Raw genomic sequence first — 13865 nt, 5'->3', positions numbered from 1 at the left:
ATATACTTCTGTTAAGGCACGAACTGGCTATGATCTAATTAAACATGTAATTACTTCCATATGTCATTTACAAACTATGATCTGTGTAAAAGTCTTACTCATTGAGTCACCATGGCGAAAGACTATTGTTATTACTAAATTATTATTATTCTTCCATATTTTTTATTTTGATTTTCATATGATTTTACTTTTGAACTTGATTTAACTTTTGCTTGTAATTTTATTTTAGTTTTATTTTCAGGATAAATTTTATTTTCAGATTAATTTTGAATTTTATTCTTCCATATTTTTTATTTTGATTTTGATATGATTTTACTTTTGAACTTGATTTAACTTTTGCTTGTAATTTTATTTTAGTTTTATTTTCAGGATAAATTTTATTTTCAGATTAATTTTGAATTTAATTTCATTTCATTTTCAAGTTTAACATAATTTGTTTTAAATTTATTAATTTTTTTGACAAAAATAATGAATGATAGCGATAGCGCCGCTAACAACCCCAGACGAAACAACACACACACACGTTTCCCCAATATATAGCCCGGTTGGAGCTGACGCGCCATTGAACCATGTTTCATTCATTCATTCATTTTTTTCCCAATACAGAGCTGTCGAAATGTTTTCATTATTTTAAGTTAACATCGACGAGGAATAGGCCAGTTCCTGTCTAGTCATGAACTAATGATGACTGTACGAAGAACGACTAACATACCACTTTATACAAGTAATAATAGGCATTCATAAAATATAGTTTCACAAGGACATATTTCATGTAAGTTTGGAGAATTGACCATTGATAATAATAATAAACAAGCCAACAGTGAGGCTATTGTCCCCCGCCGAAATCCCCAAATAAATAGATGACACATATTAAATAATCGCACATCTATTTTTTTCAAAAGTATCGAGCAATCAAACTGATTATCAACTATACACTAAGTTTTATCACTCTCTATCAGATAGAATCAAAGTTATCTTGTCCCAAAGCACCGACAAGTTAGGTGTCTCTATTTAACAACACAAACTTGTGTTGAAAGAACACAAACTTGTGTTAAATGTTGAAACAACACAAGACTTGTGTTAAAATTTACCAAACAACACAAACTTTTGTTGAAACTTGTGTGAAAATCTACACAATACTTGTGTTGAAAATTGTGTTGAAATTTCTGAAATTGTGTTGAAATTTCTGAAACTTGTGTTGAAATTTCTGAAACTTGTGTGGTTTCATAAAAACTTGTGTATAACCACCAACAAAAACTTGTGTTTTATTTTCCCTCAATTTAGCAATCTTTCCCATGCAGCCCCCACCCTTTTTGCTCTGTTTAACCTGTAAAGTTTGATAAATGAGGTAACAATAATTTTATTTGTTAAATTATCATTTATTCATAAAATGACAGGAAAAAGTAAATTAACACCACCAAATCAAAACTAAATAGACATCATTTGAAATGTTAACAGAAAAACAGAGATATAATTCTAATACTAATAAAAATTTTGTTATACTTTGCCCCCCCCCCCCACATTACAAAATACAAAATAGCTATTTAATTTTTTCTTTACCCGAAAATAAGAACTGAGAAAAGAAAGATCCCTACCCCATACCCCAAAAATATATAATTCAAATATATCTAAATTTAATAACATCCAAACCAAGCCCTAATTAGATTAATTATGCACTAAATTGAAATACTTTTAGAAACTGAAAAGTGCTACAAAGTCATATTACAAGTGATTTGTGAGGCATCTAGAAATAACTAGCATACACAGAAAACTAACAAAAGAAAAATGCACTATTTTGCAGGAGTAATTAAATGATGTAGAACCTTTTCCTCATAAAAAAAAACAACAAACAAAATGAATATTTTGTACATAAAAGGAGCAAAGCATCAAGATTACAGGATTGAAAAATAAAAAAATATCAGAGAAAATCGCAAACATTAAATAATATGTACAAAATATATATAAATAATCACAAGTCAAAAGCAAGGAGGAGTCACTGTGGTTCAGTGAGTATAAGGCATTGGCCGAGAAATTTCAACTGGATTTTCCGACATAGTTCCCACACGTCAGTAGTGTAGGACATGGCAAGGGATAATTGGGTATAAGCCCGGAATTGAAACTACCCCCACTGCGTCTACTTTAAAGAACCCTTGACAATTGAATTATCTGACTCAATGACAGACCTTCTGATCCAATGTGCGTGTGTTAACCATTCGGCCCTCCTGGGTTCCCTTTAAACAACCCTTGACAGTTGAAATATATGATATAAGAGTAGGTTGTAGGGCAGAATCACCATAATAACACAGCAAAGTAGGATCTTAAACCCTATTTCATTTCATAAGCAAGGGAAAGTCACCTTAATGTAGGTCAAGGTTTTTTGTAATTCTGGGTATATTTGATCTACATTTGGTTTCTAGATTATGCCTATTAAATACTTTATGATTTCAGACCAAATTCTAAGTGATTAATATGTCACTTTACATTCTATATTATACATAAATTTCTGTAGAGAATTAAAATCTAATTGTGTTTGGGAAGAATATTTAACAGTAAAAACAAAAAATAAATATTCAAAAGTTGGGTCAAATGCATTCTTTTCCAGAATTATAAAATAAATTGATGCTTGGGATCTCTTGTTGTTATCATACATCAAATAATCTTCCAGCCTAAAAAATAAAAAGTAGGCAATAAGAATACTTTCTTACTATTTATGGTTCACAATGTTTAAATAAACGATTTATTTTGCCACATCGAGACTGAGTCTCTATTTTCTTTCATCTTTGGGTAACACTTATTGTGTCTTGTCCAGTAACAGACCCAGGCAGATTGTTATATTTTATTTCCATCGACAACAAATTGGATATTACCTATTAAAATCTATTTGAAAAGTAAAATATTGTCCATCATTTTTATACTGCTATTTATTGTAAAAATACACATAGGGTCTATCACAACTTGAAGAAAATCAATGGATGTGATTGTCAAAAATCAAGAATGCCAAGACTTGAAATAGGAGAGTCCTAGGCATTGCCTCAAGAAGAATAACTAGATTACCAATCAAGTGTATAGAACTAGTTGATGATTAAAAATACAAATATGTATGTTACTTACATTTTACCTGATTATCAAGCTCTGTGAGAAAAAGTTTCCATAATATGAATAGCCATTTCCAACTGTCTTGATCTTTATGATGTAGTTAACTGAGAAAAAAAACATACTATGTATTAGTTGACTTAAATCTACTCGACAGTTAAAAGATGAAAGTTTTAATTTAATTACATTGTATTGTAATGTGTTGGTTTGCTTTGTCACAGATGAGACAAAATGAAAAAAATGAAATGAAATGGGGTTCGGCGTCCTACTGTTCAGCTCCGACTGGGCTAATGAGGTTGGGCATATGCCATACAGTGTGCTATGAGAGAAATTTTGCCGGGTACCGTGACCCTAAGGCCTACTCTTGTATCAAATTCTAACTGCCAGGGGCTCTTTTACATGCACGCCAATGTGTACACGGGACCACGTTTTTTTGTTCAATCTGAACGACTAGACAGCTGTCCTTGTAAGGCCCTCCGGACTGCATTGTCTTACTGCAAACCCGCGACCTTAAAATATGCGAACCAGTGTCTAACCCACTTGGTCACCATGGGTCCCCACAGATGAGATAGTCATATCTACATGTATCTGGACATAAGTAAGATTCTGTCTGTGCACATACATGTAAGTGTACAGTTTTACTATACTAAACTGAATTTTAAATTTCAAAATATTAAAATGAAATCGAGGTTTATGTCACATCAGCTCCAACCGGGATATATTGTGCCAAACACATTATGGTGAGATTCTAAAATACCACAACAACAATCTTTTCTATTAGAATTGAACACTCACCCTCAAAAAACACCTATGAGAAATCATAGGTACTCAAATCACCATTTCTTCAGCTCTGCATGTAAAAGATTCCCTGGCAGATAGAATTTGATACAAGAGAAGGCCTTAGGGTCACGGTACCCGGCAAAATTTCTCTCGTAGCACACTGTATGGCATATGCCCAACTTCATTAGCCCAGTCCTCCATACTGCATTGTCTTACTGCAAACCCGCGACCTTAAAATATAAGAGCCAGTGTCTAACCCACTTGGCCACCGTGGTCCCCCACAGATGAGAGAGTCATATCTACATGTATCTGGACATAAGTAAGATTCTGTTTGTGCACATACATGTACGTTCACAGTTTTACTAAACTAAACTAAATTTTAAATTTCAAAATATTAAAATGAAATTGAGGTTTATGTCACATCAGCTCCAACCGGGCTATATTGTGCCAAACACATTATGGTGAGATTCTAAAATACCATAACAACAATCTTTTCTATTAGAATTGAACACTCACCCTCCAAAAACACCTATGAGAAAGCATAGGTGCTCAAATCACCATTTCTTCAGCTCTTTCTTTTTCCATATTTGGGTTTTTTGACTTATTTTATTATATGATCTTTGATTTGCTATGGCATCTAATATGGAAACTGAAAAATATAAATATGTGACATGTAATAAACGATACCTTACCATATACAAACTGTGTGATATCTAAAACCATTTGAATCCCGAAGATCTTACCCAAGCCGTGAAAATCTGTTTTAATAACCCTTGTTTGTCATGTGACTGGACTGTCACAGTTATTAGAAGAGAGCCATGTGGCTTAGTGTGTAAGGCACTGGCTTGGTACCCGGGAGGTTGCAGGTTCACTCCCAGTGTTGACAGAGAAAGCTCATTTGGATTTTTCAGCATGGATTCCCTGCCTAGTCGTCATGGTGGCTAAGTGGGTAAGACGCTGGCTCGCTAGCCTGGAGGTCGGGTGTTCGATCCCTGCATTGGCCGAGAAAGTTCACCCAGATTTTCCGGCGTGGTTCCCCCTTGTCAGTGATGCAGGACGGAGGGCCTGACAAGGACAGCTGTCTAGTCATTCGGATGATACGAAAAAACGAGGTCCTGTGTACACGTTGGCGTACACGTAAAAGATCCCTTGACAGTTGGAATTCGATACACCGCAGTGCCGCTGTCCGGGCAAAATTTCCCTCATAGCACACTGTGTGGTGTATGCCTGTCTTCATTAGCCCAGTTCGGAGCAAAACAGTAGGAGGTTAAACCCCATTTCATTTCATTTCTATTCGTTTCAATGGAACACAAAACCTGAGGTCCCATTGGTGTGCATTTAAGCCGATAGTATGGTTGTTGGAATTTGTTGGCTGTAGCACCCGTGTCACTGTTCGACTGCTAGTTTGTGATACCCACTCGATATGAATGAGTGGTGATTGGCTAATGAATTCTAAAATCAGACAAATGCTTTGGCGAAGCGGACACACCACTCAAATACAATTCGGCCTAATATATCAAACATGTTTGATTCGGGCGTATGTCAGTGGATAAACTAGGTGAAATTTAGCGCCAATTGATTCAGCCGAATCCTTTGGCTAGTTTATCCAGCACTGACGATTTAAGTTTGTACTTTCTTTATATGCAAATATCACATTTGAAAGAGGCTGTAGGCCTATTTTCTTTATATGCAAATATTTTATTTGAAATAGGCCATTAGTATGTGATTCCCCACTTGAATGTGACTAGGAATAGGGTCGCCTGTCCAGCCTTGTGGGTTTTATCCGGGTCCTCCGGTTTTCTCCCTTTGCTAAATACCCCTAGGGTGTATTCGAAACAGTGTTCCGGTGCAGAGAACGGACGGAGAATGGGTTCTTGTCGGACTTGAGCAGTCTGGAATGCGTTCACGAACACGTTCCCGTTCTCAAATCCCACACTACCTCATAGCTGGTGTGAGGGAGAACAAACATGGTCGACGCATCGATAACTGCTGAGAAAACAGCATCATGGGTGCATTTATTAATTTAAAAGTTTAATACCGTTCGAAAATTGGATGTAGTATGTGGCCAGTATAACATCAAGTATAACATCAAAATTATGCTTAATAGCGAAGTCAATACCAAACAAGTTATCGTAACAGATTGTATAAATTTAATTCATCTTGTTACCATGGATACCGTTCTCTCATGTTCGAGACTCATGAAAGTGTTTTCATGTTCTTCAGGCGTTCTCGAACCTGCGCGAACACTGTTTCTAATACACTCCTACGGTACGCGCAAGCAAATCATTCAAATAAAATTGAACAATGTTAGCCTCGAAATTACCTAGCGCCAGTAAGTATAAAGGATCTATCCGACAAACACTAACAACAACTCTAGGTTTATGCAGAATTAATATAACACAACATACACAGATGGCAATAGAATGAGACAGTGTTCAGGAAAAGGGCGGAAACGGAAGAAGACTACCTGTCCTACTTGATTCTAGGACATATAGCATGGACCTACTTGATTCGACCAATTTACTACAAGGAAATGAATGGCATAGTTTGTGTCAAGTGAATTTAGTGAACTTTAAACCCCATTTACTCGCCCTCTCTCTACAGAGATAAATACGTTTCGTGTTACATACAATAACAATTATTGGCCATTATTAAAAAAATATATTAAAAGGAAATGAAATTCTGTTACCTGTTTTTCTTTGTGTAGTACATGCTAACATCAATGACTGGGAAAAAAATAACGAAACTGTAGAGAAACTTCTGAATCATTGAAAGTCTAATATTACTATTAGTATTAGGCCTACACATTGATGACATTGATATAAACAAAGGCTGATTTGTTTGTTGTTGTTTTTTTTCTTTTACAGAAATAAGATTACATTTCAACTAAACAACTAACACAAAAGTTAGTATCTAGCTATAGTCCATGTCTGGATATACATTTCTCCTTTTGCCCGAACGTCTATAAAAATCAAAGATGGCGGCCAATAATTGCAACCGGGTATTACTATAAAATCAAGACAGATTCTTACCTGCTGGTCCTAGTCGGGGGTTTCTTGCAATTATAAGTATTTGAACAACGGTGTAGCGCCGATTAGCTAATAATAATTAAGCACGATTTCAGAAAAATTAAGACAGATTCATTAGATTGATGAATTAGCGGAACACTTTTAGAACACATCAAAAAAAAATTCTTTGTGGCGCCATTATATAAATAGACTTCCGGTGCAGTCAGTGGCAGTGGTTCTAAATCTGACTGTTTTAAACGAAACGAATTATTATATACATAGAAGCAATATATACATGCTTAATTAAATACACGGTTTTATTTTTTGTAAAAATTTACAAACCTGCGGTCTGGTATTCTATGTGACCATTATAATTTTTTTTTTAAAAATATCACGGCTAAAGCACTCTGTTGATGCTAACTTCACTACATCTAACTGAATGTCGCTGATATAATATCAAAGAAAGAATTTGTCGCAATGACTAAAGTATAGATACTTCTTCTTAGTTAGTTGTATTTTACGTCCGCTTCCACCGAAGTGATATCGCAGACAAAAAGTATAGATAACTTGGAGAACCATTATATCAATAAGTCGATTATGAGATACACGTGGATGATCAATTAAATTTGATTGGTTACTTTTCAGTTAACCAATACTGTCCAATTTCGATTACATCAACCAATTACATTATTAAGAGTTTTACTTATTTTTTTGTTCATTGCACATTGAATCAATTTTCGAAAACACCAGGGTGCTGAAAATCACATGTACACTATATATTCATTTGATCTATCAGTTTATTGGGTCAATAAAAAAAGACAGACATTTTAACTATACAGACAACTTAACACCAATTAACATTCAAGTCTGTCTGGCAATTGTCTGATTAATTGGTACCCACCCCCTTCCAGTGAAGAACAGCATGTGATTTTCGAGATGTGAATTCAGCCCTTTATTACTTTTCTTAAAACTTGACGACTCCCGAATTCAGACTTTGTATGGATTTTTTTTTAAAAAAAGAAAACAAATCGTGGAAGGTACACATTACTTGTGTTAATGATATGAAAAAACACACAAGATTTTATAAATCGACACAAGTTTGTGTTAATGCAATGCAAAACAACACATAACCTGTGTAGATTAGTTTTAACACAAGTACTTGTGTTGAGATCCAACACAAGTGTTTTTTCAGTGCTTATATTATCTGCTTCGCTTTAACTCGATATGTTAATCAATGAACTCAGTCAAGATGCACATCTACATCAAGTTTCAACATTCTACCTCAATTAGAAGTAGAGTTGTTATGTTCCAAAGTCTTGACCAATCAAAATGCTTATTGCTCCTTAGCCTAAGCAGACAATTCTCATCATCGAACTTAGTCAAGGTATTGATGTAATGAAACTATACACCAAGTCTCATCACTCTCACTTAATTAGAACTAAAGTTATCGTGTCCCAAAGCATCAACCAATCAAATTGCTTATCTCTACTTACCATAAGCATTCTAGGTCAATTAGAAGGCGAGTTATTGTGTCCCAAAAAGTGTGACGGACAGACGGAAGACAGACAGACGGACGAACCCATTTTAATAGTCCCCTGCTTTCTTCGAAAGGCGGGGGACAAAAAAACAGGTGCGGAATTGAAGGTTAAACCTTTTTTATTATACTAATGTAGGTCATTTATACGATACGTGACATCATTTTCCTAACTTATGCTCGTTATTGGAGAATATGCTATTCTTCGAAAATAGTATTCTCCGATAACTAGACTTATTTACAGCTTAATTTTGAGCGCGAGTACATTTTGGTCACAATGACCCGACCGGGTTATTTTAGAGTACGAACATACCCCGCCAAGATAATTACCGAATAAAAAAGAGCCTTTTGAAAAAAGTTTGTCCGACTGTAGTGGTAAAAAACGACACAAACTAAAATCTAATGGATAGCAATTTTATCAAGATAAAAGTCAAATACTTGGGTAGATGGGTAAACTATAGGATAAATAAAACTTCCATATTAGATATTTTCATTTTCCAACCAATTTATGGTGATTGTTAGTATGACGTTAACACCACCGAAAATAAGAAGACAAACCCTACATATAATAATGGATTTGGAAAGTTTCAAAGTCTGTTTATCATTGTTGGTGACTATCTCATAAATGATTTATCAAGAATTTCGACAATATCGATTATCTTAATAATTAGTCAAGTTTTCACCTTTTACTTTCAAATATCATCCCAATATCAAATGATGAGCTAGCCAAACAAATTGTGCGTACGGAGGGTGGGGGGGGGGGGGTCCTGTGAAAAGGTTGTTGTAAATGGTGATTTTAATCGTGCACATATCTGGAGCGGAATATATTATCTGCAATTGTAGTCACAGTCGGAAATGAAATGACGTTTAACGTCCTACTGTTCTGTTCCGACTGACCTATTGAAGATAGACACACGTCATGCAGTGTGCTATGGGGCCAACTTTGCCACGATAGCAGCGATACGGACCCTCCTTTATTTCGAATTAAACTGTCAAGGGTTCTTTTACGTTCACTTTAGTCATTGCGACAAATTCTTTCTTTGATATTATATCAGCGACATTCAGTTAGATAGATGTAGTGAATTTAGCATCAACAGGGTGCTTTAGCCGTGATATTTTAAAAAAAATTATAATGGTCACATAGAATACCAGACCGCAGGTTTGTAAATTTTTACAAAAAAAGCCCCGTGTATTTAATTTAGCATGTATATATTGCTTCTATGTATATAATAATTCGTTTCGTTTAAAACAGTCAGATTTAGAACTGCTGCCACTGACTGCACCGGAAGTCTATTTATATAATGGCGCCACAAAGAAAATTTTTTTGATGTGTTCTAAAAGTGTTCCGCTAATTCAGCAATCTAATGAATCTGTCTTAATTTTTCTGAAATCGTGCTTAATTATTATTAGCTAATCGGCGCTACACCGTTGTTCAAATACTTATAATTGCAAGAAACCCCCGACTAGGACCAGCAGGTAAGAATCTGTCTTGATTTTATAGTAATACCCGGTTGCAATTATTGGCCGCCATCTTTGATTTTTATAGACGTTCGGGCAAAAGGATAAATGTATATCCAGACATGGACTATAGCTAGATACTAACTTTTGTGGCCAATAATGGCCAATAATTGTTATTGTATGTAACACGAAAAGTATTTATCTCTGTAGAGAGAGGGCGAGTAAATGGGGTTTAAAGTTCACTAAATTCACTTGACACAAACTATGCCATTCATTTCCTTGTATTAAATTGGTCGAATCAAGTAGGTCCATGCTATATATATGTCCTAGAATCAAGTAGGACAGGTAGTCTTCTTCCGCCCTTTTTCTGAACACTGTCTCATTCTATTGCCATCTGTGTATGTTGTGTTATATTAATTCTGCATAATTAACTCTAGTTAACCTAGTTAACTCTATAATAATAAATGAATTTAAAGTAGTTTAATATGTTTTATCTTATCATTACAGGCAAAGCATGAAGCCAAAGGAAATGTTTTTACCAAGGCATGTTTCTCAATAGCGGAGAGAGTTTTATCCAGTGTCGGTTCTGCAGAAGAACCCATTCATAGCAGACCACCCATTGCAGCACTTGTAAGGTCGCTATAAAGAACCCGACAGACTCTGCGACCAAAAGATCCCACTGACGTGTCGTCAAGCGTAAGTACTCATGCAATTAAATACCCATGTATATAAGAATTTATTAACATGTAATTAAATGTACAATTTTATTTATTTATTAACATGTACTTAAATGTACTTTTTTATTTATTTTTTGTTTTAGCTTGACGAAGATTTCATCGATCATAGTGCACCAGGATTTTATCAAAAAAGAGTAAAAGTTGGGGAAAGGCGCCATCACATTTTTTGTACTGATAGACAGATGCAACTACTCGCACGCGCAAAAACTTGGTATATGGATGCAACTTTTCGGGTGGTGAACAAGCCATGGTCTCAGCTGTTTTCCATACACGCCTTCATTAAGACTGGAGAGACCATCCGACAGTTACCATTGGTGTTTTGTGTAATGTCGGGTAAAAGCCAAGACGACTGTTATACGGAAAATAGCACTTACTGATTGAATTACTATTAATAGTAAAAAAGGACTATTATTTGGGACCTTGAAATTGTCACAAATGGGTCGCACTAACAGCGACATTTGTTTCAGGCATATTTGTTTCATCGGTGACACGTCTGGTGTCAGGTGAATGCAACGACAACAGCCTGGTTGATTGATTTGTTGATTGGAGTTCAGATGTCTACATTAAAATCGACCACTTTCAGGTTGCCGTATTCACTGCCAGGCAAGACCGACTTGAAATTTCTAGAAATTTTCCTGGGGGAGACAGGCCCCAACAAATCCCCCGACGGTGCGTTTCACGACTTTGGCGCAAGACAGTGACCTTGAAGAGACGTCAAAAACCATTTAATAGACATAGTAAAAGTCATATCTTACGAGATTATCGCTGGTCTTGTCAGAAAATGCTATTTTATATATGACCAGTTTGTGTTTGAAAAATTTAATTATTTATTCTCCCACCATTAAAGCACACTAATTACGAAATATCGCTCTCAGAAACTTCATGGTTTCTTTTGCAATTTGTTTGGGGTAAGACGTTATATAAATAATATCAATCTGTCTACCACACAAATTTAACAGATACAAATGCATGTTATTCCACAGGTAGACAGACAGGGCCTCCTTTGAAGGGACTCAGTGAAGGGAACGCGGTTGGTTTAGAGTTTGTCTGACCCCTTTGAATATTTGCGTCTCATCTCCAATGAAAACAATCATGTTGCTCTCATGCTGTTCTCAACCAGAATCAAACATATATCGTACCTGAGATTTGTTAGCATGTTCCACACAACCCAACATTTATCGGCACCGGGATTAAGGGTGTATATCTTTGTTTCTAACGCTTATTGGGAATACGCCACGGAAACTACAATAAAAACTTATTTACAAAAACATTCTAAAGAGGGAAAACTGACATATTTCAAGCTTTACTGTATTTAAAGATATAATTTAAATCAGCCGGCTGAAACCCCGTCTCCGCTATTTGTTCAGTCATTCTTTAGGTATAGTGCCAGTTTCCACCGACAATGATATTGCGAACAAGTGTCCAATCTATAAAAGCACACATTCCTACAAAATGTTTCTTTAGTCAAGTGAAACAATAAATTCATAACTATGCGAGGGTGTGGTGAGTAAATTCGTGGTAACGTGAATAGGCTAATGTGACATAGAACAAGGTCACATTGATGTTGACAAATACGTAAGACGATATGAACATCAACTAAAAAGATATGTAATGTGATTCAACTTCAAGGTGATATATGCATATATGCAGCATAGATAATTAAAACTTCTATTCAAGTTAAACCAACTGTATCTATTTAAGTCTTACGTCGAGCTGAATACATTTTATGATTTATTTTCATCTGTTGGTGGTTAACAGTGTGTAACTAAAAACTAAAATTGGATCTTATTATTGCCAATGATATAATGTACATGTAATAGCAAGTGTATATATATTTTTTGTTCAGTCTGTACACAGTAACATATCTGAGAACCATATTATTATCATTTCTGCCCAAGGCTCCCTGTGCCTTATAGTTAGCAGTGATACAAGGCAATTACCAATTTTCCATGTTCTTGGCCTGAAGAAATAAAATAATAAAAGTCAAGTTTTTATTATTATGCAAGTGGAAAAATACAATTATTCATAGTATGATTTGAATAAATACAACTGATTTGAAGTTGGAATTATTATTTGTCTAAGATGACTGGGCATTTACAAATTGAAATAGCTACTCTTCAATAAGAAAATACATGAATATTTTTCCCAATTCACCTGGATTTTATTGTAGGTCTTTGTACGTGAAATAGCTTTATTTAACGTCTGCTACCACCGAAGTGATATTGCAGAAAATTAACAAATTCGGATTCCCTTTTAAAGGAAATTGACTGCACTATTGCTGGATTGTATTATATAGGTCATGTCAGTTTTTTTTTCAAAATGGCGCCCAGAACACAAAACAAACATTGCAATTCAGGGCTGACTGGTGTCGAGGCTGTATCCTAAGAATGAATTTTTGAATATTTAATTACACAGAAACACAAGTATGCACATGCAGTTATGATATAATATTAAATTAGCTTACCTCAAATACCTCGAAATATACTGTTTGGTCAGTTTGTCCGCCCGCCATATTTCTATTAGTCACACATCCTTCGGCCAATTAAAATGGACGTATATTTTGTTTTAACCGAAACGAAAAATTTGCGTTATAAATAGTAAACGAGCTTGATTGACAGACCACTGCTAATGTTTTTTCGTGAAACGGTATAACTGCAATCAACACACGGCCGCCATTCTCGATGATTGACAACTCACATTTTTCCTCATCCACCAAAGAACCGTTAGGTTTCTTTGAACATACTGTAATAACATTGGGATTATCAGTTAATCAGCTTTAATTATCCCGCTTTGATCGTTGCCATTTCTTATATTTTCCACAAAAAAACATTGCCTTGTACGCACTAATTTATCAATTGGTATTGCCATCTACGACAAGCATGTCAACGTGCAGCTCACGGATTATCGTTAACAATTTCTAGGGGCTTGTAAAAAAAGATTGCATGTCGTGTAAATATTTATTTTGTTTTTTGTGTAGGTCATTTTCAAATAAATTCATCAGCATATTATTCGTTTTAAATAAATATAAAACTTTTATGAGAAACGATGATTATCAAAGAACCGTAAGTGCAACTAATGTTTTATCGTTTGGTTGAGCCTTTTACTAACCACGTGTTTCATGTTAATAAATATTTTCTTTCGTGTTTTGTTTGAATTGGCCTATTTCTAATAAATTATCCCGAGTCCCAAACGTCGTTAACCCGAGTCCCAAACGACGTATACCGGAGTCCCAAATGTCGTGGTCATATTTTTTTG

The sequence above is a fragment of the Patella vulgata genome, chromosome 1 (assembly GCF_932274485.2).
Source record: "Patella vulgata chromosome 1, xgPatVulg1.2, whole genome shotgun sequence".
Taxonomy (NCBI): domain Eukaryota; kingdom Metazoa; phylum Mollusca; class Gastropoda; family Patellidae; genus Patella; species Patella vulgata.
The sequence above is the reverse complement of the archived record's forward strand: the minus strand, read 5'-3'. Positions refer to the sequence as shown.